Raw genomic sequence first — 21,684 nt, 5'->3', positions numbered from 1 at the left:
CACATCCCTTTGGAGTGCCTCAGAATCCTCTATGGTTCTTACCACCCTGAACAATTTAGTGTCATCTGCAAACTTGGCTACTTCACTGCTTACTCCCAACTCCAGATCATTAATGAACAAGTTAAAAAGCATGGGACCCAGTACTGAGCCCTGCGGCACCCCACTGCTTACTGTCCTCCACTGCGAAGACTGCCCATTTATGCTCACTCTCTGCTTCCTATTAATTAGCCAGTTTTTGATCCACAAGAGGACCTGTCCTTTTACTCCATGACTCTCGAGCTTACTAAGGAGCCTTTGATGAGGAACTTTATCAAAAACTTTCTGGAAGTCAAGGTAACCAACATCTATTGGGTCCCCTTTGTCCACATGCTTGTTCACCCCCTCAAAGAAATGTAACAGGTTAGTGAGGCAAGATCTTCCCTTGCAGAACCCATGCTGAGTCTTCCTCAATAACCCGTCAATGTGCCTACTCATTCTGTCCTTGTGACACTCATTCTTGCGACACTTGAACATATGAAGCTGCATTATACAGGGATCATAGAATCATAGAATCAGAAGGGACCTCCAGGGTCATCTAGTCCAACCTCCTGCACAATGCAGGAAGCTCACAAATACCTCTCCCTAAATCCCCAGGATCTTCATTGCTGTCAGATGGCCATCTAGCCTCTTTAAAAACCTCCAAGGAAGGCGAGCCCACCACCTCCTGAGGAAGCCTGTTCCACTGAGAAACAGCAGAACTGGCCCAAGGAAAATAAAGATACAGATGTGCAGAAGTATACAGTAACAGCTCGGCCTAATGGGATTATCTGGGCTCCATATCTAGATTTGTAGTTCTTAAGAAATGCATGCCTCTTCCTGTAGGAAAAGCGAGAAGCTGGGAGGGGGGTACCCATGAATGCAGACAATAGGTTTATCATATTATTTTCAAAATAGGAGATGAAGAATTGTTCTCATTTGCTTTCTCTCCCCCTGCCCCCACTCCATACTGAGAGCTCATAGAATTACTAATTTCATATTGTCACTACCAGGACTTTTTGGGCAACAAGAACTCCTTTGCATAATAGGCCACACAACCCTGATGTAGCCAGTCCTCCTGGAGCTTATAGTAGGCCCTGTACAAAGAGCCCTGTAAGCTCTTGGAGAATTGGCTGCATCAGGGGTCACTGGTCACTAGTATCTTATGAAACAATTTTAGAAGAGCAGAGCAGAGCAGAGCAGAGCAGAGAAGAGAAGAGAAGAGAAGAGAAGAGAAGAGAAGAGAAGAGAAGAGAAGAGAAGAGAAGAGAAGAGAAGAGAAGAGAAGATATTGGATTTATATTCCGCCCTCCACTCCAAAGAGTCTCAGAGCGGCTCACAATCTCCTTTACCTTCCTCCCCCACAACAGACACCCTGTGAGGTGGGTGGGGCTGGAGAGGGCTCCCACAGCAGCTGCCCTTTCAAGGAAAACCTCTGCCAGAGCTATGGCTGACCCAAGGCCATTCCAGAAGCTGCAAGAGTAGGAGTGGGGAATCAAACCCGGTTCTCCCAGTTAAGAGTCCGCACACTTCACCACTACCCCAGATTGTCTCTCAAGTGAGATCTTGTGTCCCTGATTTCTTTCCCCCTCCAGTAAGTATTCAAAGTTTAAACTTTTTAAACAGAAATTCTTATTTAAAATTAAAATAAAACCGCAAGCAATTCGAAAAAAAAATTCCATAATCGACACAGCGCAGATAACATTAAAATTTCAATAACTTATCTAAGTTATCTAAGAATACGCCATCCCCATGCTAAAAGGGTGGTGGAACAGAATGGCTTATGTCAGTCACTTCTTGCACCAATAATACAAAAGCACCAGGGGGCGTGGCTAAAGTAAGGGAGGCCAGTGTCATTTGAAATCTGCTGCCTCAACCATAAAGCCTTGGAGAATAGCTCCATTTTGCTGGACCTGTGGAATTGCAGGGCCCTGATCTGAGGCAGCGGACATCCTTATTTCCATCTGCTTGGCCTTTCTTGCCTGCCATGATGCGATAGGGTGCCGGATTCGCTTCAAGGTGCTGGTCATTACCTTTAAAGCCCGATATGGCCGGGGTCCTGCATACCTTAGGGACTGCCTTTCTCTGCACATGCCCCAGCGAGCACTTCAGTCAGGGTTTGAAAACCTGTTGACAGTCCCCAGCATCAGAGAAGCGAGGCTCAAAACCACGAGAGCCAGGGCCTTTTCCGTTACCGCCCCTAGTTGGTGGAATGAGTTGCCGGAGGAGGTTAGGGCCCTGCGAGAGCTTTTACAGTTCCCCAGGGCCTGGAAAACGGCACTTTTCCACCAGGCATTTACATGATGGTAACAACAGCAGCAACGGGACAGGCCCATAAGAACACCACCAATGGCCTATCTTATGCCGCTACGGCGATCCTGAGCCCTCTGAGTACAGCTAACCACCAGGATTCAATCGCTGCCTGAAACTATTATAGTAGCACATGCAAAATGTTTCAACCAATCGTTTTTATGTCTTTTATTGTTGCTTATTTTACCGGTCTCGCTAGTGTGCTTGCGTCGAGCCTCGGTTTGTGAGCCACCCTGAGCCTGCTTTCGGCGGGAAGGGTGGGATATAAATTAATTAATAAAATAAATAAATTAGGGTTTGTAGAATCTTTCGGGCTCAAGTGCCGTGTTCTACTGGAGAAAGTTTTCCTTCCAGACGTTTCGTTCTCAGCTGCGGAGAACATCCTCAGTGGCGTTGCAGGATGTTCTCCGCAGCTGAGAACGAAACGTCTGGAAGGAAAACTTTCTCCAGTAGAACGCGTCACTTGAGCCCGAAAGATTCTAAAAAACCCTAATGATGTTACCAGCCGTGAAAACCTGAAATCTTTGATAAAGTAAATAAATATTATTTTATCTTAATTTATTCTTTCATCTCTGGGCCTACTGCTGCACTGATGTATAGAAGGCGTCGAGTGGGAACCCCCGCCTTTGATACATCTGTGCTATTTGTTTGATTGTATTTTATGGTTTCAGCTGGTCGTTTTTAATTGTTTTAACGCCTGTTGTGATCCAGCCTGAGCCAGGCCTGCTGGCGGCAAAGGGCGGAATACAATTGAACAAAAATAAATAAATAAAATCTTGGAAGCGGTTGACGCAAAACAGACAGCTTTCAGGCTGGGGATCAGTGAATGGTGTTGGTGTTGGTCAGTAGACTGCAAAGTCCTCTGGGGCATTTATGGGGAGAGGCGGCCCTGCAGAGAAAGAGAACGTCGGGCATTAATGCCCAAAAACTTATAGATCTGCTCCACTTTCTCATTAGGTATAGCAGGGACCAAGGCACTGTGGGTTTTTGGCAGAGGCGTCTTATAGGGATGCCAGCCTCCCGCTGGGACCTGGGGATCCCCTGGAATTGAAAGGGCAGCAGCTGTAAGAGCTCTCTCAACCCCACCCACCTCACAAGGTGTCTGTTGTGGGGGAGGAGGGCAAAGGAGATTGTAAGCCGCTCTGAGACTCTGTCCTTGAAAGGGCAGCTGCTGTGAGAGCCCTCTCAGCCCCACCCACCTCACAGGGTGTCTGTTGTGGGGGAGGAAGGCAAAGGAGATTGTAAGCCGCTCTGAGGCTCTGTCCTTGAAAGGGCAGCTGCTGTGAGAGCCTTCTCAGCCCCACCCACCTCACAGGGTGTCCGTTGTGGGGGAGGAAGGGAAAGGAGATTGTGAGCCGCTCTGAGACTCTGAGATTCAGGGTGGAGGGTGGGATATAAATCCTATGTCTTCTTCTTCACTGAAGGCCCGGTCCTCCCCAAATCTCCAGGAATTTCCCAACTTGGAGCTGGCAACCTTAGTAACATGAGTGCTTGTGTCATCTCATCCCCCCCTGCCTGCCTCGGTCACATTTTAAGGTTTCCAGAGATGGAGTTAGGGAGATATTTTGCAAATCGCTTTTGTCAAGGCCAGGGAGTTTGCTTTGCATGAACAGTCGAAAGCCTGGTGGTTTTGCATGAGCGAACTACAGTTACGGAAATCCAACAGGTCAACTGAAGGGTTTTGTTGCGTTTTGCCTGAGTTCACACTTCGATCCCTGTCTGATGGCACACCTGGCAGGACCGGTGGTCCAGGGGTCATTTATAGAAAAGAGGTGCCAGAGCTCATTAGCACAACTCATTTGCAAAACTCACTGCTTGGTAAGCAGAAGGTCCCAGGTTCAATCTCCGGCATCTCCAGCTAAAAAGGGTCCAGGCAAAGTAGGCATGGAAAACCTTAGCTTGAGACCCTGGAGAGCCGCTGCCAGTCTGAGTAGACAATACTGACTTTAATGGATCGAGGGTCTGATTCAGTAGAAGGCAGCTTCATATGTTCATATATAAGCAGAAGGTCCCAGGTTCAATCCCCGGCATCTCCAGTTTAAAAGGGTCCAGGCAATGTAGGTATGAAAAACCTCAGCTTGAGACCCTGGAGAGCCGCTGCCAGTCTGAGTAGACAATACTGACTTTGATGGACCGGGGGTCTGATTCAGTAGAAGGCAGCTTCATATGTTCATATGTAAGCAGAAGGTCCCAGGTTCAATCCCCGGCATCTCCAGTTTAAAAGGTCCAGGCAATGTAGGTATGAAAAACCTCAGCTTGAGACCCTGGAGAGCCGCTGCCAGTCTGAGTAGACAATACTGACTTTGATGGACCGGGGGGTCTGATTCAGTAGAAGGCAGCTTCATATGTTCATATGTAAGCAGAAGGTCCCAGGTTCAATCCCCGGCATCTCCAGTTTAAAAGGGTCCAGGCAATGTAGGTATGAAAAACCTCAGCTTGAGACCCTGGAGAGCCGCTGCCAGTCTGAGTAGACAATACTGACTTTGATGGACCGGGGGTCTGATTCAGTAGAAGGCAGCTTCATATGTTCATATGTAAGCAGAAGGTCCCAGGTTCAATCCCCGGCATCTCCAGTTTAAAAGGGTCCAGGCAAAGTAGGTATGAAAAACCTCAGCTGGGGACACTGGAGAGCCGCTGCCAGTCTGAGTAGACAATACTGACTATGATGGACCGGGAGTCTGATTCAGTAGAAGGCAGCTTCATATGCTCATATGCCACACACCCTTGACATCACCAGAAGGTGTACTAAATTATAGCAGCTCAGCATCTACCTTCAATTGCTTCTTGAATTAGAATTCACATAAGAAAACTTTACTCTCATCATACTTTTAAAAATTACTTTCTGCTATGTGGCCACGGGGCAGGATGAAGATGTCCATCTGTCTGCTTGATATGCTTCGGTTATTTCCCCATTTTTGTGGGTAATTAGAAAGTTTATCAAATCTTAAATTTCAGCAAAAAAAATTTCACAGGGGGGGGGGGTTGAACAACGGAGCCCAGAAGCAAGTATTGGGGGGGGGGGGCAAGAGAAAGAAAGAGCACAAAAAAAATTTAGAGGTTCTGGAGCGCTGTTCCTGTGAGCTCCTCCCCCAAATAAGGCCTGGCTGGTGCTCACATTAGCAGTGACAATAGTAGAAGAAGAAGAGACGGGGTTTTTCACACATATTGTGTGGTTCTCAAAGCCCTCGCCACCATATTGGCCAGCCTGGAGAAGGCATTTTTCTCTTTAAATCCCTTCTTCAAGCCAAACCAATCCAGCCAATGTGAAGGGCTTGGAAAACACATTTAAAGTTGATTTCTTTCCACCCCTCCATCCATCATTTATCCATCCATCCATCCATCATCCATCTATCCACCCATCATCCATCATCCATAAGAACATAAGAGAAGCCATGTTGGATCAGGCCAATGGCCCATCCAGTCCAACACTCTGTGTCACACAGTAGTCAAAAAAATTATACACACACACACACACACACACACTGTGGCTAATAGCCACTGATGGACCTCTGCTCCATATTTTTATCTAACCCCCTCTTGAAGCTGGCTATGCTTGTTGCTGCCACCACCTCCTGTGGCAGTGAATTCCACATGTTAATCACCCTTTGGGTGAAGAAGTCTGTCTGTCTGTCTGTCTGTCTGTCTGTCTGTCTGTCTGTCTGTCTGTCTATCTATCTGTCTATCTATCTATCTATCTATCTATCTATCTATCTATCTATCTATCTATCTATCTATCTATCTATCTATCTATCTATCTATCTATCTATCTATCTATCTATCTATCTATCATCTATCTATCTATCTTCCCTCCCTCCCAACATCTGACATTCACGTCTTGTTTCTCTCAAACATGTGGCATTTATTCTATGTAGCTCTTACGTTAAGCCAGTTTGGCTACCCCTCCTTTAAAGCCACAGAGCTTGAGGGATATTGGGAACCAGTCCATAGCCTGGGAAAGTTAATAGGGAGGCTGAAATTCATGAACACATAGAGTTGCTTTTTCTGGGACAGGCTACTGGCCTATCAAGGTCAGTGCGGTCTCCTCTTTCTGCCAGTTGGCTCCCCTGGATCTTGAGCGCTACTTTTAACTGGACTGGCCAGGGATTCAATCCGGAACCTTCCACCTCCGAAGCCAATTTTCTACCCCTGAGGCCCAGCCTCTCCCCAAGAGGAACGGCAAACTTTCATTCCCAAACTATTCTCATCAGCTTTTTTCCTGCTTTACCTTCAAAACTATCCTTCCACTTCATTTCCACATGTCCTTTGTGTTTTAAGTTCGTCTCACCCCATGGGGAGAAAAGGGAAGATCAAAAAGCAAGCGATGGAATTCATTCCCCCCCCCCCCTCGCAACGGCGTTGCCTGTGGATTTGGAAACTCCAGAGAGTAAAACCCTGGGACTACTGGACGTGTCACCAGACTTCTGCGATAAAGTAAAAGTGACAGCAGTCACACTTAAGCCAATCCAGTGAGGGATAGAAGTCCTCCCTTTGAAGTCAAAGCAAACCAGGGTGGGGGGATTGGGGAGGGGGACCATGAGGAAGAAAGGGAGTTGCTGAAAGGAAAGTTCAGGGATGAATGTAGGTCTTGTTCATTTGTAAGATGAAGATATGGCAAAGTTTTGTGAGAAGAAGAAGGAGAAATTTAGCCTGGAGAGGAGGTGACTGAGAGGTGTTATGATCACCATCTTCAAGTGCTTGAAGGCCTGTCATCTAGAGGATGGTGTGGAATTGTTTTCTGTGGCCCCAGACGGTAGGACCAGAACCAATGGGTTGAAATTAAATCAAAAGAGTTTCCGGCTCAACGTTAAGAAGAACTTCCTGACCGTTAGAGTGGTTTCTCAGTGGAACAGGTTTCCTCAGGAGGTGGTGGGCTCTCCTTCCTTGGAGGTTTTTAAACAGAGGATAGATGGACATCTGACAGCAATGAAGATCCTATGAATTTAGGGGGAGGTTTTTGTGAGTTTCCTAAATTGTGCAGTGGGTTGTACTAGATGACCCTGGAGGTACCTTCCAACTCTATGATTCAAAGAAGAAGAAATTGGATTTATATCCCACTCTCAGCTCTGAATTTCAGTCTCAGAGTGGTCACAATCTCCTTTATCTCCCCCCCACAACAGACCCCCCTGTGAGGTGGGTGGGGCTAAGAGGAATCTCACAGCAGCTGCCCTTTCAAGGACAGCTCAACAACAACAACAACAAAATTTTATTTATATCCCGCCCTCCCCGCCGGGGCAGGCTCAGGGCGGCTCTGCAAGAGCTATGGCTGACCCAAGGCCATTCCAGCAGCTGCAAGTGGAGGAGGGGGGAATCAAACCCACTTCTCTCAGATAAGAGTCCACACACTTAACCACTGCACCAAACTGGCTCTCAAGAAGAAGAAGAAGAAGGCGAAGGAGGAGGAGGAGGAGAAGATATTGGATTTATGTCCTGCCCTATACTCAGAATCTCAGAGTGGCCACAATCTCCTTTACCTTGCCCCCCCACAACAGACCCCCCCCGTGAGGTGGGTGGGGCTGAGAGAGCTCTCCCAGCAGCTGCCCTTTCAAGGACAACCTCTACTAGAGCTATGGCTGACCCAAGGCCATTCCAGCAGGTGCAAGTGGAGGAGTGGGGAATCAAACCCGGTTCTCCCCGATAAGAGGTCCGCGCACTTAACCCCTACACCAAAGTGGTCCTGCAGATTATGTGAAGAGAATTCCCCAATGAAAGGGCCCCTCCTTCCTTCCAAATAAGCAGAGAACGAGGCTGGCCCAGGCACAAGAAAGAGGAAAACTATTCCTAGTCAGTGTCAAAGTCAAACTACATGGTCAAAGGACAATGTAGTGCAATTTCTCATTTCAGACATACCAAATATTCATTGGCTACAACATCCTACTGGAGGGGGGAGCCTCAGCATCGGTGGGGTCTGGGCCACAAACACCACTGCCTCCCACTAGGAACGCCTCACCAATTTGGATCATAAACTGGACACTGGTCGCAACCACGGTGTCAATCATTTCCTAAGCAATTTGGACTTGTGTGAATGAATCCAGATGTGTCCACTCGCACCCCTGGACTGCCTTCTTTCAGAGTAAGGCCCCTTTCTTGCCGCTGTTGCTCCCCCATCTACAACCATCGCTCACAGTTCAAAAAAAGATTGAGATTTTTGAGCTGAGAATTACTACTTAGATACCTTTGTGTGCCTTCCCTATCTGCCCCTGAACCCACTTCATAATGAAAGACTGCACCTAGACAAAAAGCCCCAAACAAACAGCAATGGATCCAGCTGGTAGGCCGTGGCCCAGAATGCAAAATGGTACAGATTTAAGAACCAATGACAGTGAAGAAAAATTATCTGGTAGGCAACTCAGATCAAAGGTTTGCTCAATTCGTCAATTTTATTATTCTGTCATTGAATCTTATATTTGTACCATCTTACCTTCTAAACCACTGCCTACTGGATAATTTTACTTCACTGTCATTGGTTCTTAAATCTGTACCATTTTGCATTCTGGGCCACTGCCTACCAGCTATGTACGGCTCTGCTCACTGTGCCGGATTCCTCGTCTGATGAAGTGTGCTTAGAGAGCACACGAAAGCTGACGTTCTGAATAAAACTAAGTTGGTCTTAAAGGTGCAATCGACCCCGTAAAAAGTCTGCCGAGAAAACACTGGATGTGACATCACCCCCTGAGTCAATAATGACTGGGTGCTTGCACAGAGGACTACCCTTTACCTTTTTAATATTCACGTACAGACCACAATTGTACTCCACGGGGGATCAGCATCTAATTTCAACTGTGTAGGAAGGCGGTTTGAGGCACAGCTCCATCTAAACCAGGGGTAGGGAACGTTGGCTCTCCAGATGTTTTTTTTGCCTACAACTCCCATCAGCCCCAGCCATTGGCCATGCTGGCTGGGGCTGATGGGAGTTGTAGGCGAAAAACATCCGGAGAGCCAACGTTCCCTACCCCTGATCTAAACCTACCCAATGCATTGTAGTAGCAGCCTATGAGCAGTTACAATTCAGCACTGGAACCTAATCCATTTAGACCCCTGTTGCACCTCCTATCAATCAAAGCCTTCGCCTTTGGCAGTTCAAACTTGGCTCGGTCTAAATGTATCTACTGCCAAGGGCTGGCTCACGAGACCTTCTACCTATGAATGTGTGAACACCGCAGAGGTTATGGTAAGTTTGGATGGACGCAATTGTGCAATTACTGATTGCGCAGACTGGCTCTGGGGAGGAAAGGAAAAGCAGACTCGGAGTGCTGCCCATTGCAAGCAATTACATCATATGAGTGGTGTGTGGGGGGGTGTTGATTAAGTTTATTGCAGCAAGCGGTTGAAATGTTATCGTGCAAATAATATTCACGCGGATTGGGCCCTAATGCATGAGAGGAGAAGCAGCCTGTAGGCCAGGGGTGGCCAAACTGTGGTTCGGGAGCCACATGTGGCTCTTTCACACATATTGTGTGGCTCTCAAAGCCCCCACCGTCCCATCAGGCCACTCGGAGAAGGCATTTGTCTCTTTAAATAACTTATTCAAGCCAAGCCACCTGGAGAACGCATTCCGGTGGAACCAACTCCCAGAAGATGTCAGAGCCTTGCGGGACCTTGCCCAGTTCCGCAAGGCCTGCAAAACGACATTATTTCGTATGGCCTTCAGCCAAAGTACATAGAAGCCCAATACCACTGAATGCATTGCATTAATTTTAGCACCAAAACTGTTGTTTTAAAATTGTATTAATAATCTTAAACCGTTTTAAACTGTTTTAACTATTTAATTGATAATAGATTACTGAAACTGTTTTACTATCTTATTGTTGATGTTGAAATGTTGTTAGCCGCCCTGAGCCTGCCTCGGCGGGGAGGGCGGGATATAAATGCGAAAAATAAATAAATAAATAAATACATTTAAAGTTGCTTTCTTTTCACCCCTCCTTCCCTCCCCACCCACCCACCCAGCCAGCTTCCTCCCTTCCAGCTCTCAACCATCTAATGTTCATGTTTGCGCTCTCAGAAATCTGATGTTTTATTCTGTGTGGCTCTTACATTAAGCAAGTTTGGCCACCCCTGCTATAGTCCATTGAGGCATCCTCAAGGCAAATTCAAAGGGGGGTGGGGTGGGAAGCAGAGTCCTTAATGCTTTACAAAGGCACAACTGACTGCTAAGTTCTCTTGCCCAGCACGCACTGAAACAGGCATTTCGAAAAAACGTGAAAGCATGGAACGTGAACATGAAAGCATGGAGCTGTTTTATGTGGAATCAGACCACTGGTCCATCTAACACGATTCCTTTCACGGAGCCAAAGTGTGCAATATTTTTACATAGCTCCAACGCCAAGAACAGAATGATAAGATATGCGTTGAACCTATGTAAAAATACTGCACACTGTGGCTCCGTGAAAGGAACTGTGCATACGAGAGAGAGGGAGAGCAGATGAAGGTTGCGAACCTGCCACAAAGGTCTAGATTTGGCAAGTTCTCTCATCCTCTCCTGTGATTTTTTTGCTGTGGAATTACTGTCTTTTTCTACTGGTTTGGAATCTTCAGTGACCACCGGTCAGGGAGCATCGGAAATTTCTTTTCTCTCTGCTAAGAGCATGGCATTGCCTAGAAACTTTTTTAAGTTTAAAGAGACAGTTTGTTACAGTATACTACAGGACTACGGAAGCCATAAAAATATGGAGCAGAGGTCCATCAGTGGCTATTAGCCACAGTGTGTGTGTGTGTATAGGCCACTGTGTGATACAGAGTGTTGGACTGGAGGGGCCACTGGCCTGATCCAACATGGCTTCTCTTATGTTCTTATGTGACACAGAGTGTTGGAATGGATGGCCCATTGGCCTAATCCAACATGGCTTCTCTTATGTTCTTATGTGACACAGAGTGTTGGACTGGATGGGCCACTGGCCTGATCCAACATGGCTTCTCTTATGTTCTTATGTGACACAGAGTGTTGGAATGGATGGCCCATTGGCCTAATCCAACATGGCTTCTCTTATGTTCTTATGTGACACAGAGTGTTGGACTGGATGGGCCACTGGCCTGATCCAACATGGCTTCTCTTATGTTCTTATGTGACACAGAGTGTTGGGCTGGATGGGCCATTGGCCTGATCCAACATGGCTTCTCTTACGTTCTTATGTTCATTTGTCACAGACTCTTGAAAACTGTACTTGTTGTATTACTTATGGTGTGAGAAGGTGTTCGCAGAAATCAAATTAAGATAACTTGTTTATCATTTAAAATATTGCTTATTTCTTATTGCTTATTGCTTATTTCTTGATATGACACCTGCCGGCACTGTCACCTGTGCTATAAAATGGAATAATATCTGCCATCCCTATGGATTAACATCTTATCATGATGTGAGATGGCTAGACTGGGAAATATGCGATGATATGGAAAATTTTCTGAGTGATGTTGAGCTTGTTTGTTTATAAAATGTTTTTATTAAGAACATGAGAAGCCATGTTGTATCCTGCCTAGAGATGTAAAATTTCCGGAAATTTTTGGGGAAAAAAACGGAAATTTTCAGAAAAATTGAAAAAAATGCTACATTAGCACTTTTTTCTTCTTTTCCATATTGAAAGTAATTCTGTTACTTTAGGAACATAAAATATGACTATGGACAATTTTACTTGGCATGAAATTATCACAACTAGCATATTAAAAATATAGTGCATCCAAACAATTATTACAAACAGAATGTACTTTTAAAATAATGTTTATTTGTAAATGGAGCAACAGTTTCCTGAACTGTTTATTAGTTTATGTGGAACAGACAAAAAAAAAAACCCTCCACAAAACGATTTTTAAAAATCCAGAAGTAACAATTATTCGTATTTCCTCTCCACAGTATCAAATAAAAATAAAAAACTTATCATAAAAAAAGTTGAAGAGGGGGGAGGTGTATAGAAGGGAGTGTAGGACTAAGTTTCAATGAATGGGCACAGAAATTAGAATAATCTGATACCTACATACTTTTTTAGAAATGATTAGCAAAATATTTGAACACTTTGTCTTAAAATATTTTATTCATCATGTTAAAATAAAACATTCCATAATCAATTTTTTTTCTTTTCTTTTTTTTTCAGCTTTTCAGAACAAAAAAAAAAGGCTTCAGGAAAAAAATAGGGAAAAATTAGTTTTTTTTCCGAATTTTTCTGGTTTTTTCCCAGGCCTTCACATCTCTAAACCTGCCACAAATTTTGTTAGTCTTTAAGGTGGCTCTGGCCTCAAGCTCTTTTCTATCAGAATTTCTGGCATGAGTGACTCACGAAAGCTCCTAACCTGCCACAAATTGTGCTAGTCTTTCAGATGGTTCCAGCCTCTAGCTCTTTTCTAACAGGATTTGTGGCATGGTATGAGTGACTCACGAAAACTCCTCCCCTGCCACAAATGTTGTTAGTCTTGAAGGTGCAACTAGCCTCTAGCTCAGTGGTTTCCAGCCTTTCGGCACCAGAGACCGGTTTCCTAGAAAACATTTTTTCCAGGAACTGGGAGGGGGGCAGTGTTGAGGTTTTTGCCGCCCCCTGCCTGTGCCCCTTTGCCTGCCCCCCCGTGAGGTCCGTAAATGGGGGGAAACCTGGGACTGTTTTTGCCACCTCTCTGCTAGGTGGCGAGGGGCAGAAGCAGCCAATCTGACTCCCTCTCCCATTTCAAAATCCCCCACAGATCAGGCGGGAGTCTTTAAATGAGGGGTAGGGGAAGGTTGTTGCCACGCTGTCCCTTCCACCAGCCCGAGACCAGGCGGATGAAAGAGGCAGTGTGGCTTGCTCCGAGGCTGGCTTCCCTGCAAGGGGAGGCAGCTTTGGAGTGAGGCCTTGCTGCCTCTTTCATTCACCCAGGTCCCAGGTGGGTGAAAGGGGTGGTGTGGCCTGGTTGGTCCACAGGCCGGTGGTTGGGGACCCCTGTTCTAGCTCTTTTCTATCAGAATTTGTGGCTCGGTATGAGTGACTCACGAAAGCTCCTCCCCTTCCGCAAATTTTGTTAGTCCTGAACGTGCTCCTGGACTCTAGCTCTCTTCTACAGCTACAGACAAACGTGGCCACTCATCTTATTGCATTTTTATTCTATCATTTCTCCAAGGAGTTCAGAGTGACTTACATGCTTCTTCCCTGCTCAATTTAATTCTGGCCACAAGTGTCGTAAAGGTAGTCCCCTGAGCAAGCACTAGTCGTTTCTGACTCTGGGGTGACGTCACATCATGACCTTTTCACGGCAGACTTTTTACGGAGTGGTTTGCGATTGCCTTCCCCAGTCACCTACACTTCCCCCCAGCTCTCTGCTCATGACCTGATTTCAATCCCGGCGGAAGCTGGGTTCAGGGAGTCAGCTCCAGGTTGACTCAGCCTTCCATCCTTCCGAGGTCGGTAAAATGAGTCCCCAGCTTGCTGGGGGGAAAGTGTAGATGACTGGGGAAGGCATTGGCAAACCACCCCGTAAAAAAGCCTGCTGTGAAAACGTCGTGATGCCATGTCACCCCAGAGTCAGAAACGACTGGTGCTTGCACCTTTATCTTTTTACAAGTGTCTTATACTTTGGTCTGTGTCACAATTCTCAGAAACCCGAGAGCGACAGCGACGAGTCAAATCAGAACTTCAGCCAGTCTCCTCAGCGATCAAATCCACTTGTGCAGGAATTACTCCCGCGAATGACTTGAACTCTGAGAAGTGTTACCCGTCATCTTGCATTTCGGAGTTGAAGAATGATATTATTATTGCATTACTGATCTTTCATTTGAAGGGCCAATCCGTCACTCAATAAATCAATATTTATTGTGGCTTCCCCGTCCAAACAATTGTGAATAATTGGCCCAGAGCCAGCATTACTGTAGTTATTATTCACTCCGTGTTGAACCTTTGTTCACTCGATTGAATATTGTTGCAGTTTGCCTTATGCCCCATTGTTTATATCCGCATCTGGCACGATGTATTTCTGTGTTTAATGAAAGTTGATTTATAGGGGCTTATATTGTATTTGCGCCCCGTGCACTGGGAAATGAGTTGCACGACAGACTTGGATTTACAAAACGGTGGCTTTCTGATTCGTGCATTCCTAACGCTGATGCCAATTTATTGTCCCCAACATCTGTTTTCACTGGGAGCTCTCCAAGGTCCCGCAGAACCCCACAACTGTGCCCACTAGCTGGAATCCATAACAGCTTCTACTTCCGCTTTCCTCCAAAGAGCCAGTTTGGCATAGGCCTTTTCCTGATTTTTGTGGTGTCCAGAAAACCCGCATTAAAGGCAGAAAAGAAGGACCAAAAATTTAATCAGGAGCAGAATGTGCGGAACTCTTCACTAAATCTAGCTCACAATCCTGACCTGATATGGAGTAGGAGACTGTGCGGAAAAGGCCATAGTGGTTAAGTGTACGGACTCTTATCTGGGAGGACCGGGTTTGATTCCCCCCTCCTCCACTTGCAGCTGCTGGAATGGCCTTGGGACAGCGATAGCTCTCATAGGAGTTGTCCTTGAAAGGGCAGCTTCTGGGAGAGCTCTCTCAGCCCCATCCATCTCACAGGCTGTCTGTTGTGGGGGAAGAAGATAAAAAAAGAGACACTCTGAGACTCTGATTCAGAGAGAAAGGCGGGGTATAAATCTGCGGTCTTCTTCCTCTCCTCCTGTGCTACATTTTATTTCCACCAAAACCTTGCAGGGTAGGTGAGGTGGAAAAGAAGGACTACCCCAGCATCAACTATCATCTCACCATTTTATTTATTCACTCCAGTGATGCCCTGACTTTTTTCCTGAAGGGAGACCCCCCAAAGTGGCATTTACTTAATTAATATTTAATTTAATTACTACTACAGTCTCCGAAAAATATCTGGACCACCTCTTGCAATCTGCTCCATATACAACATCTGGACCATCCAGATCTGCTTTACGGAGAACAACTAGCTGGAATAGCAAGACAACACGCTTTAGATCATAGCACCTGAAATGAAATGTCAATTTCTACGTTTCAGATTGTTTTCACTGCTTTAATGTTTTATCGTGTGTTTATATACAGGCGTATGCACGGCCGTGTGAGCCGCCCTGAGCCTGCCTTGACGAGGAGGGCGGGATACAAAACTGAACTAACCAAATAAATAAATAAATATTGTCATCTAATTGAGCTTCAAGGCTGAGTAGAGCTCTGAGCACAGGTGGCCTTCTAGCCGCTGCTCTACAATGGTCTTTGACTACACAGGTGCAGAGGAGAGTGATGAGCAGGGCTTTTTTTTGTGTAGCAGGAACTCCTCTGCATATTAGGCCACACCCCCGGATGTAGCCAGTCCTCTTGGAGCTTACAGTAGGCCCTGTACTAAGAGCCTTGTAAGTTCTTGGAGGATTGACTACATTGCAGCACAGACAAAGCTAAATTGATCTCCACTCCATTGAAACACATTGCAGCACAGACAAAGTTGCAAGGAAAACATGGAATGGATTTTCCATTAAGGTTTCTGGGCCCTATCTATCTGGGCACAGAGACCTCAGTGGAAAATCCACTCCACTCCATATTTTCTTTGCGGCTTTGCTTCCTGCTGCAGCCGGCAAAGACAAGGCAGAAAGCTGAAGCTCATGCTTCCTGGAGTTGTGTCCGGGGAGGGATGGTGGCTCAGTGGTAGAGCATCTTCTTGGGAAGCAGAAGGTCCCAGGTTTAATCCCTGGCATCTCCCAACTAAAAAGGGTCCAGGCAAATAGGTGTGAAAAACCTCAGCTTGAGACCCTGGAGAGCCGCTGCCAGTCTGAGAAGACAATACTGACTTTGATGGACCAAGGGTCTGATTCAGTATAAGGCAGCTTCATATGTTCATGTTCAAATAAAGGGCTGATGCTTTGAGCCAGCTTGTGTCTTCTCGATGGATCTGGAACTGGTGCCTAGTGAGTATTTCAGCCTGGGAACCCACAGTCAAAGGGGGATATTATCCTGGGGAGACACTGCCAAGCTGGTAGACCTGGGGTGGGGGGAAGAAGAAGCTTGCAGTGCAATTTCATTGTTTTCCCAGGCTCTGAGCATTGTATACATTTAGTTTCTGCTGTGACCCTTGTGCATTTTCTTGGTGTTTTATTTTAAGAACTGCATAACTGCATTATGGTGTTATGCTATGCTGTTAGCCATCAGCCATACGCTGTTTACTGCCTATATCTGTACTACTGTGCTACTGTGTTTACTGTGCTACTCCTGTTTTGTAATGTTTGTTTTTATGATATTATTTTAACTCTGTTTTTGTTATTGTTGTAAGCCACCCTGAGCCTGCTTGCGGGATAGGGCAGGATATATATCTAAAAATTAAATTAAATTGCCAAATCCCACTATTCCCCCACCTTTCATATTTTCACAGGCTCAGAGCATTTTATATTTTTAGTTTCTGCTGTGATCCTTGTGCTTTTTCTTGATGCTTTATTTTTAAAATTGCATTGCCAAATCCCACTATCCCCCCACCTTTCAATTTTAAACAAAATATTGCAAGAGTTTTAAGCATGCATTTGTCTGTGTCCTTTATAGAGTTTGTATCTCCACTACCTCACATTACGACACACAAGGCCCAATCCCACAAAGTCCCATTTATGTCAGATCCGGCCCTCCTAACAAATGAGTTTGACACCCCTGCTCTAGGGGCTGATCCTGCATGGAGCAAGGGGTCGGAGTAGATGGCCTGTCTAGCCCCTTCCAACTCTGTGGCTGCGTTCAGACACACTAAATAATGCACTTTCAATCCACTTTCAATGCACTTTCCAACACCAGTTCACACAGTAAAATTCAGTTGGAAAGTGCATTTAAGGGGAATTGAAAGTGCATTATTTGGGGAGGGACGGTAGCTCAGTGGTAGAGCATCTGCTTGGGAAGCAGAAGGTCCCACGTTCAATCCCTGGCATCTCCAAAACAGGTGTGAAAAACCTCAGCTTGAGACCCTGGAGAGCTGCTGCCAGTCTGAGAAGACAATACTGACTTTGATGGCCCAAGTGTCTGATTCAGTAGAAGGCAGCTTCAAATGTTCATGTGTTCATATTTAGTGTGCGTGATCACAGCCTAAGATTCTGCTCCCAAGCGGTATTCTGGATGAAGCCTGCTAAAGATGACTTTAAAAGAAGAAGAAGGAGGAGGTTATTTGGTTTTGTGTGCTATGTTTGTGAATATGTCATTTTTTTTGAAAATGCAGGAGACAAATTATTACATAAATAGTACTTGATTCTATCCAGGGCATGCTTAGTATCTTGTGGGATTCACAGTCAGATGATTCATTCCGTTGGGCTTGGTGCAAACTGATAATACGCCACCCTGACCACATCAGCACATGCCTTATATACTGAATCTGAGCATCGATCTATCAACGTCGGCATTGTGTATTTAGACTGGCAGCAGCTCTCCAGGGTCTCAGAAAAAGGTCTTTCGTATCACCTACTGGCTGGTCCATTCAAACAGAGACAGCAGGGACTGATCACTGGACCTTCTGCATGCCAAGCAGACGCTCAACCACACAGCCACAGCCCCTCCCATTGTTTGCACACACATTACTCAATCCAAAGCACTTCATTAAACAATTCTGCCTGAGTCCACAATTCCTTGCAGCATCTTCTTTTCCTTTATATGATTCATGATCCTTCGACAAACCCAAGGGTGGCCAAACTGTGGCTCAGGAGCCGCATGTGGCTCTTTCACACATATTGGCTGTGATCACACAAAGTAAACAATGCACTTTCAATCAGCTTTCAGTGCACTTTCCAACTGGATTTTGCCAGTTCACACAGTAAAATCTGGTCGGAAAGTGCATTGAAAATGGATTGAAAGTGCATTACTTAGTGAGTGTGATCACAGCCATTGTGTGGCTCTTGAAGCCCCCACCACCCTATTGGCTGGCTTGGAGAAAGTATTTCTCTCCTTAAATCACCTCTCCAAGCCAAGCCAAGCCAGCCAAATGCTTGGAAAATGCATTTAAAGTTGCTTTCTTTCCACCTCTCTCTCCTCCCACCTATTTTCCTTCCTTCCTTCCAACATCTGATGTTCATGCCTTGTGGCTCTAAAACATCCGATGTTTATTCTATGTGGCTCTTAAGTAAAGCAAGTTTGGCCACCCTTGGTCAAGCCCAACACACATCCTATAGAGGTAACACACAAGGCCTTACAACCTGGACTTCTCCATTGAAGTCTTTATGGTACCATAAGCAGCAAAGTATTCACCTCTATCTTGCATGGTTTGAAGCCGACCTTCATTCTGTCTTTCTATTTTAAGGCAGCGGTCCTCAGCCTTTTTGAGTCCACAAGCACCTTTAGCGGCAGGCACAACTTAAAAATGGCTGCTGCAGGAGGTGGAGCCAGTCACAAAATGGCTGCTACAGAAGGTGGAACTAAACACACACAAAAAACATGTGCTGTGGAGGAAGAGGGCAATTTCATAAATAACGGCAAACAATACTAAATACTGCAAAAAAGGAAAGAAACAACTGTCCTTAACTGTTAAAACAAATTTACTGGGATTTTTTGCAGAGTATAAAACTTTTTTTTTTGTAACAACTATAACTTATTTTGTGGGTATGATACCGACTCCTTTGTAAGTGGCTCACTCTTGTTAAGAGATGATTATATTTACTGAGATTAATAACAATTCAGTTTTTTCCACCATTAGGGATAATTATTATTTTTTTTGTGGCCTCTGGTAATTTAATAAATATACTGAGAAAGATGATGATGATGATGATAATGATGATGATGATAATAATAATAATAATAAATTATTCTTATATCCCGCCCTCCCCCACCGAAGCGGGCTCAGGGCGGAAAGAAAAGCGACAGAGAATAAAAACTAATACTCTGGCAGCAGCTGCTGCCCAAACAACATAATTTTAATCAGCATAGCCGATTGGCTCTTCAGTGGCCAGTCAGAAAACCCACTTGGCAAGAGCCCCTCCTGGCTCCACCCACCTTAGTAACATCAGAAGAGCCCTGCTGAGCCAGACCAGTGGTCCATCTAGTCCAGCCACCTGTCTCACATAGTGGCCAACCAGATCCTCTGGAGGGCCAACAACAGGGCAGAGAGGCTGAGGCCTTCCTAAGAACATAAGAAGAGGTCTGCTGGATCAAACCAGTGCTCCATCTAGTCCAGCCTCCTGTCTCACACAGTGGCCAACCAGATCCTCTGGAGGGCCAACAACAGGGCAGAGAGGCTGAGGCCTTCCTAAGAACATAAAGAAGAGGTCTGCTGGATCAGACCAGTGCTCCATCTAGTCCAGCCTCCTGTCTCACAGTGGCCAACCAGATCCTCTGGAGGGCCAACAACAGGGCAGAGAGGGTGAGGCCTTCCTAAGGATATAAGAAGAGGTCTGCTGGATCAGACCAGTGGTCCATCTAGTCCAGCCACCTGTCTCACACAGTGGGCAATCAGTTCCTCTGGAGGGCCAACAACAGGGCAGAGATGCTGAGGCCTTCCTAAGAACATCAAAAGAGCCCTGCTGGATCAGTCCAGTGGTCCATCTACTCCAGCTGCCTGTCTCACACGGTGGCCAATCAGTTCCTCTGGAGGGCCAACAACAGGGCAGAGAGGCCGAGGCCTTCCTAAGAACATAAGAAGAGGTCTGCTGGATCAGACCAGTGCTCCATCTAGTCCAGCCTCCTGTCTCACAGTGGCCAACCAGATCCTCTGGAGGGCCAACAACAGGGCAGAGAGGGTGAGGCCTTCCTAAGGATATAAGAAGAGGTCTGCTGGATCAGACCAGTGGTCCATCTAGTCCAGCCACCTGTCTCACACAGTGGGCAATCAGTTCCTCTGGACAGCCAACAGGAGGGCATTGAGGCCAAGGCCTTCCTCTGATGTTGCCTCCTGACTCTGGGATTCAGAGGCTCAGAGAACCAGTCTGGTGTATTGGCTAAGTTCATGGACCAGGTTTGATTCCCCACATCTCCTCCACATACACCTGCTGGAATGGTCTTGGGTCAGTCATAACTGTCTCAGAGCTGTTCCTCTCAAGAGCAGTTCTCTCAGAGCTCTCTCAGCCCCACCTACCTCACAGGTGTCTTTTGTGGGGAGGGGAAGAGAAAGGAGATTTTAAGCTGCTCTGAGACTCCAAGTGAAGGACAATGTATGAATCCAATCATCTCCTCCTCCTCCCCTCTGAATGTGGAGGTTCCCCTCAGATATTATGGCTAATAACCATGGATAAACTTATACTCCAGGAATCTATGTAGAAAAAGTCAAAGGAAAAGATAATGGATTTATATCCTGCCCTATACTCTGAATCTCAGCGTCTCAGAGCGATCACAATCTCCTTTACCTCCCCTTCCCCCACAACAGACACCCTGTGAGGTGGGTGGGGCTGAGAGAGCTCTGACAGAAGCTGCCCTTTCAAGGACAATTCTGTGAGAGCTATGGCTGGCCCAAGGCCATTCCAGCAACTGCAGGTGGAGGAGTGGGGAATCAAACCCGGTTCTCCCAGATAAGAGAGCTCTGGCTGACCCAAGGCCATTCCAGCAGGTGCAAGTGGAGGAGTGGGGAATCAAACCCGGTTCTTCCAGATAAGAGCCCGCGCACTTAACCACTACACCAAACCGTAATCCACTTTCAAAGCTTTTTATTTCTGTAGTCATCACTACATCTTCTGGAAGTAAATCCCACAATTCAATCACTTTAACTTTCTCAAAATACTTGGTAAGAACCCCCGCCCCCCTACCAAAATGTTTGTAAGGCAACACGGAGTCCCTGGTGGGAACTCTTTATGCAAGGACAGGCCAATCTATTGACTTTCATGCTTCATCAACTGTACAACAGGAGACGTCCAAGTAAAGTACACGCTCAATATAAGTCAGCTACATCTCAGTAAATACATCCTTGACGCCAGGAATTTTACACCTTTTTGAAAAACCTCCGAGTTAGTCATCTGGTTCTTCCACTGAATGCTAGACATGGATGTTAGCCAATAGCCCCTTGGCTGCTAAACTCTGAAATGACACTCTGGCAGCTCAGTGGTTTTTCTAAGCATCACCTGTTCAGGTACACAAATCCCAGAGTGTCTGCCGTAGAAGCAAAGGCACGTTCGAGCAGCACAGAGCCAGTATGGATAAAGAAGAAAGACTTGGGTACCTGGCTCCATTACAGCAGACGCAGAGACAGCAACGGTCCGCGGCTCCGTAGATATCCCTTCCTGGTGTCGTATGTCCTTTCAAAGGCAACGCAGAAAACCATTCTGGGAAAGAGAGAGAGAAAAAAATATATAATAGCATGTTATGTGTGTGTCAAGAGGTAACCATCTTCCTCAGCAGATCATCCCCAAGCAAGTGAAACACATACATCATTAACAAATTAATTAGGTGAAGAAATGGTTGGGAGTTCTTTGCAGCGTGAGGCCAAGTTGGAAACAAATGCTTCGGCATCTCCGGGCATCTTGCATTATT

At 46.0% G+C, this 21,684-nt stretch overlaps 1 protein-coding gene across 5 annotated transcripts in view; it reads right to left on the bottom strand.

Annotated features, from left to right (window-relative positions):
• TENM4 (teneurin transmembrane protein 4) overlaps positions 1–21,477 on the bottom strand; it is a 792,728-nt gene extending 771,251 nt beyond the window's left edge. For all 5 annotated transcript variants that reach the window (XM_060235003.1, XM_060235004.1, XM_060235005.1 and 2 more), the window contains exon 1: positions 21,374–21,477. The gene's annotated coding sequence lies outside the window, so the exon portion shown is untranslated. The remainder of the gene's footprint in view (positions 1–21,373) is intronic.
• Between the last annotated feature and the right edge of the window lie 207 nt (positions 21,478–21,684).

Source organism: Heteronotia binoei, chromosome 3 (assembly GCF_032191835.1).
Source record: "Heteronotia binoei isolate CCM8104 ecotype False Entrance Well chromosome 3, APGP_CSIRO_Hbin_v1, whole genome shotgun sequence".
In the NCBI taxonomy this organism is placed as follows: domain Eukaryota; kingdom Metazoa; phylum Chordata; class Lepidosauria; order Squamata; family Gekkonidae; genus Heteronotia; species Heteronotia binoei.
This window is presented reverse-complemented; position numbering and strand designations above follow the sequence as displayed.